Source organism: Mugil cephalus, chromosome 18 (assembly GCF_022458985.1).
Source record: "Mugil cephalus isolate CIBA_MC_2020 chromosome 18, CIBA_Mcephalus_1.1, whole genome shotgun sequence".
NCBI classification, from domain to species: domain Eukaryota; kingdom Metazoa; phylum Chordata; class Actinopteri; order Mugiliformes; family Mugilidae; genus Mugil; species Mugil cephalus.
In genome coordinates this window covers 4,342,727-4,349,227 of record NC_061787.1, presented here as the reverse complement: position 1 = coordinate 4,349,227, position 6,501 = coordinate 4,342,727, and positions in this window count along the sequence as shown.

Genomic DNA, 6,501 nt, shown 5'->3' with positions numbered 1-6,501 from the left:
TGAGTAATCCGTTCAACTGGAAAATATTAGCGCCTAATAAGCATGTAAACCCTTGATCCCGTCATTTCTCTCCAGGTGGAATAGACACATGTTTCCTGGAACTGGTGGCTAGTGATTCTGAAATGCCGATACTTCCGATACCAGGTCTTTATGCTCTAAGTTATTCTCAAATCAAAATATCGATACTTTCGATACTTCAGTCACTAATGTAGGAAACTATTGAGTTGTGGCAACACAATTGTGCAACACAAACTCAGGTTAAACCCAGAATACGAGGCATTTATGATGAGGAGGACAGAAGAGGAGAGCACAAATTAAGATGCAAGTTTTCATTTATAGTGGTTATTAATGATTAAACAATCATTTATTTCAATGGCCTTTTTTTTTTTTTTTAGTGTTTGAAGCAGCATTTTCACATATTTTGTATGATCGTTTGGTTTTTCTATTGTTGTATTAGCTCATCTATGTGGTAAATGAGCTTAAAATAAATAAATACATAAATTACTCTGTCTTGTATTCTTTTGATTTGAAATACACTACTTTTTTTTTAGGTTTATCAGACACATTAAGGTGTTTTTACACAAAGTATCAATATCAGATCGGTATCACCCGATACCAGCCTGAATTTTACTCAGTATCGGATCGGAAAGGAAATCAGTGATATCGAACATCATTAATACAAACATTCAAACAAGCGTTTAAATTAAGCCAGAATTACACTGTAAAACATTTCAAGTCGGTAAAACTTAGAAATAAAAGTCAAACCTGCTGCCTTCTTAAAAATCTGCATAAAGTCAACTTGAAAAGTCACAACTAACGTTCATTTCGTGTTTTATCTTGACATTAAAACATCTTAATTTATTTTATCTTGTCAAACAAACTCACAATTCCTCACCAGCTCAACTCACATTTAAGATCAATTTAACTGAATTTATATCTGCTGACATTATACGTTTATTTTCCACTACAGTTTTACAGTTGTTCAGAAATTTGACATTTATTTTATTTAGGCCGTTTAAAATCTGATCCACCAAAAACAACCACTTTAGAAACTATTCCAGCTAAAATCCACCCATCCATTACACTTATGGTGCTGATGTTTTTTTTTTTTCCCTGACATGGTGTAATCATCTTTGTAGAGCCTTGTTTCAAGGGTATTGTTATTTTAAAGTGAAGGCTCCGTTTATCACTATAAAAAAAAGAGAAAGAGAGAAAATGGCAGCGATATTATATCATATCACTCTTCCTCCTCCTTCTCCGTCATTTCACCACCCAGACAAAACTCAAGACAATGGATAACTTTAAGTTTAGACAACTTATTAAACTGAGCTCAATATCAAAACCGTTTTTTTTTTTTAGACTTTAGAGCCAGCTCCTCCTCCATTGATATTTCTGCTTGCCTGTTTCCGACCTCTACCTGGCTGCTGACTTCACTCCTCTCCTCTTTGCTTGCGTTGCCTTTAATAAAGGTGAACTATTTAAAGGTGAACTCCTCCTCATCCTCATCTCGAGTCACACCGGCCAGTCCTGCGTTTTCACGAGCTGCGGCTGCAAACTACGAACGCATACTAGGCAAACTGGACTATTTTTTAGGGGCATTAGTTCTCAAAACACCTTGTAGATTTAGAAGTTAATTCTCATGGACCACTACTTTTGGCCCCAGAGGTTGTTCGGGAGCCGTGCGACTCTGTGCAAAAACAGTTTCATTAACAAACTGTAATAACATTTTGAAGCGGGACCGGGTCCTTTGGGGTAAAGGCACTAGCGCAATTAACCTAAGAGCGACCCATGCTAATTGCTAATATTAGCCAAGCTGGATTTGTAGCTCTGTGCACTGGAGCTTTACACCACCTCCCTTAGATACCACTCCGGTAGCATATGCACGTGCAAAAAAAAAAAAAAAATCTTTCTTTTTCATGTGTTGACGTGGGTTAATTTAAGGTTACTCGTAATGGACTGCTAGCTAGAGGTGCTCTTTAAAGCCTTTTGGTGAAATGGTGAGCACACACTGGAATACTGCCGGGCTGTTATTGCACATTATGCAACAGGACTCGCAGAAAAACGAGGCCCTAATTGCAAACATTGCAACTCTAGTGGGTCTACAATCTTCCTCCCTGTTTTGGTAGTTTGCTGGTGGAGATTCGTTCCCTTTCCCCTCGTGACCCCAGAAATTTTAAACTGCCAAAGAGGCCGGTGAGGTGGTCCAAGGTGTTTGCTTTTTTTATTTGGATATTAATGCGTGCATCTGCAATTCCATCTCATCGTCTTTGCCACTCGAAGGAATATGTAATTAGCTTCCTGCGCTCTGCATGCTTGGCGGTGCAGGAGAAAGCTCACGCGGGGTTAGATTACGTCTATCTGCTCAGGCCAGGTCCAAGCCCAAGGTAACAGCTAATACCACAAAGCTGCCCCGCGGCATCGCACACACTGAGCTGGAAAAAAAAAAAAAAATTAAAAAAAAATGATGCATTCTACCCAACTTCTCCCTCCTGACGCTGGTTCGCTTTTCCCGTTCACCTGCAACTTAACTGGTAAAGTTAATGCAATGCTACTTCTCGAGTTAAACTCTCTCTGTCAACTTTGTCATATTACTTTAGCTTCAAGCTCAATGTTTCTTTCCTGCCAGTGTGAACTAAAAAAAAAAAAAAATCACATGAGAGGGGGGTGTTTGTGAGCAGCAGGGAACCTGAAGACACATCAAACCTCCAGGTGCCTGTAAGTCAAATCAAGAAATGAGACATACTGCTGGCTCCTGGCATGCAGTGTCAGGTGGAGCAATTTTCTTCGCTGCCTCGTCACTCCATATTTTTAATTCAGGGTGTTTTTTTTTTTTTTTCTTTTTCAGGAGTTGTTTGCTCTGAGAAATAATCTCAAACTAAAATTGGACTCTTTGAAACAGACTTAAGAGGTGAGGAATTTGGCAGCGCGACCGGTCCTTATCTAAAATAAGACTTGTGAAGTGATTGATGGATGCCTGGACCCAGAGAAGCATATGGCGGCTAAACTGAGGAAGTGTGCAACAAACATCTGGCTCGGATGCAGTACACGGATACGCAGACAGTTTACTGCTAAAATAGCCTTAAAAAAAAAAAAAACACTTTATAAATGATCCAAAGACACAATATTGAGTTAATATATGTCCAGGCTGCTATAGGAAGCTAAAGCTACATAGAAAACATCTTCAGTCATGTCCCTTCAGTCTTCCAGCATCATCTGGTGCAATGACCCCATTCAGTGTCCCAATTTTTTACCTTATTCCCCCAAGGAAAATAAATTACCTGTGAAATATTTTACTTTCCAGTCCTTCTCTTTAACCAGTATGCTAGCTAGCTGTGATTTACAGAGATACAGAAGTTGAAAGACAAGATGGCTGCATTTGCCTTGTCCGAATATAACTTGGAAACTTGTTCAATATTTGCCCTTTTTGTGTGTGCAGATTGAAATTATGGGTTTTAAAAAATCTATTTAAGTTACACAAATTGTGAATTGAAGCCACGCCCCCTTATGGGTTAAAACAAAGGAGAAGCTGAGATTTTCTCTGCTCCCCTCAAGAAAGAGAGACAAAAAAACGAATAAATGTTACAAAACAGGTGAACAAAGATGGAAAGCTGTGGGACCCTGATAGTCGATATGTTTATGTCAGTACATATCAACACACTTTAAATTATGATGCTAACGTTAGCTGATGTCAGTCATCAGTGTCGTTATAGTTATAATGTTGAAAATTCAAATTTCATGTTAAAAAGTCAAAGTAGTGAATGTTGATGCTGAACTGAAATGATAGTAGGCAACAAAAGAGCAGAGTCATGTTACTATAAAGCATTTTTTAATAATGTTGGCTAAGCTTCAGAATTGTATTTGTGTCGTGATGAATTAATTTAACATTATGAAATGGAACAGTTTGCTTCATGTCTGCCTGACTAACGTTAGTCATTTCACCCACTTTCTGGCTGGCAAACACAAAATAAACACTGATTATGCTAGGGATTTGTCTTTACCACCAGTGGATTGTTGTCACCCAAATGGGGGCGTGGCCTAATTTGCTACTGTCATCTATAGCTTGAAACAATAGTTTTTTACTGGAATTATTTGCAGCGATGAAATCTACAAGACCACATGAAGCAGAAATTTATAAAAAATATTCAAATGTTTTAATTGTAGAAAATGGTAGAAAAACATATTAGTTTGCCACGATGGTGTTTGTTTTTAGCTGTTGTTAGCGCAACGTGGACTTGTAGTCTTACTTGGTTTGTTTAAAGTGTTGCCATTTACAGGATCAGCCATAACATTATGACCACTGACAGGAGAAGTAAGTGACATCTTTTGATAATTCAGAGTTCTGCTGGGAAACTTTTGGACCTGGTATTCATTCGTGTGGATGTTACCTAGACATGTAGCACCCACCTAGACCAGACCAGACACCCCCACCCCATAGCAATGACACTGACTGATGGCAGGCACACACAAAAACACAAAACACAAAACAAAACAAAAAAAACAAAAAAAACATGAAGAATAGCACAAGGTGTTGACTTGGCCTCCAAATTCGAAAAATTCACTAGATCCCAAACTGATCAAATATGGGTGGGATGATTTACAGAAGCCCCTCCCCTCAACCCATAGGACCTAAAGGCCCCCACTAACAACACTGTGTTATGACAGGACACCCTCAGAAGGCCCATGTCCATTCTCTGATGAGTCACAAATGTTTTGGAGATCTACACAATATTAGGAGGACGTATTAGGTGGTCATAATGTTATGCCCGATTGCCGTATACAGTACATTGGAATGTTTTCTCCCAGAAATGGGGGGGCCGTGGGAATGAGAGCCTGCCCCGGATGACATATTGCCGGTTTGATCTATTTACAGAGGGCCCCAAAACAGCCCTGGTGAGATGTACTAGAGATGTCAGCGAGTTCCAAGTACGACTGTGACAACTTTTTAGATACTGACAAGGAAAATAAAAAAAAAAACCCTTCACAATCCTCTCGCACTGCACGCAACAACGGACAGAGCTCCTGTCTCTTGTCAAAGTTTTCAGTGTGAGACACAAACAGATGTGATCCCGAAGGACGCTCGCCTGAGTATCGTGGAAGACAAGAAGCCGGATTTACTTTCTAATTAAAACCAGAACAAAGAGAGAGTCAAGGCCTTGATGAAGACAAATCTTCAGTTGCTTATACTTTTCTAAAAACCGCAGTATGTTGCATTTTTTATTCGACGGTTGCCAGAAGAGTGTATTTCATAAATCTCCAAAATTATCATGCAAATATTTGTTTTGTCACCTCTGGTGGTTTGGTAATCAATCAGAATAATAACATACTGTAAAAATGCAATTCTCTCGGAAATGTAAGCAGAACTTCCCTCTGGAAACTAAATCACTCACCAGCAAATTCTTCCTTTCACATTTTGTTGAGAGATATCGTGTTTTTGTTATCCGACCTCAGACTGTACCCTTCGGCAACACAGTTCACTCAAAGATCAGTGTCTTTTTCAACTTTTTTGACATTAGCCTTCTTGCCCAGCCTCCTGTGGTCTGCAGAGTTTATTCCCAGCATCCAGACATCTCATTCAGTCCGTGCCCCCCTTTCCCCCCACCCCCTTCACCTCCACCTCCACCCCCCACAAGTTTCTCGGAGCGAGGTTCATGAGCTTGCATGAAAGCCAGAGATATCTGTCAGAGTCGGTGATTTATCACAGAACCACCGCCAGTCTGCAGATAAACAGCAAAATTTAGGCTTCAGCAGTTGTCCAAAGGTGTGTGTGTGTTGTGTGTGTGTGTGTGTGTGTGTGTGTGTGTGTGTGTGTGTGTGTGTGTGAGAGAGACAGCTCATACATAGCGTGCAAACGTGCATACATAAGCATGTGGTTTAGCTCTCCGGGGAAATATGCAGACTCTTAACAGCAGATGACTTTTCATTATTGTGATTACTTTTTTTTTCTTTTTTTTTTTTTTATAAAGGCGGCATGAAGGCCAGCCTTTTTCAATTTATTAGTTCTGATGATATTCTGCACAGTGAAGAGAAACAGGAGCCGTGACCTTGGATCCTGGTCCTCAGAAAGCCCACAGCTGTTTGTTATTCAAGATATCTAATCAAAGTCTGATTTACACCTGGAAACCCAGGTGATCAAAATTAACTGCAATTAACTAGCCGGTGGGAGAGGAGATCAGCGGCGCTGTGGGGGGAAACAACCGGGTTTGGAATTCACTGCGTTGGACAGAAGAAACGAGACGTGCAACAAAGCCAGCCTGCAGCTAAAACCCAGAAAAACCCTGCCATGAGCTGGTTGACTTGTAGCAGAGTCACAATATCGCAAGTGACAAAGAGTGGAAGCTTCAGGCCAAGTTGAGTCATCAATCATCCTGCAAGTTGCAGCTTACACGTAGTTGCATGAACCGCTTATTCGGCTACGGCAGAACAACTTTTACTCTATCGTTTTTATTAGTACTTGACATTTTCTGCTACAGATCCTTCGACGGGCAAAGCAGAGATAATATA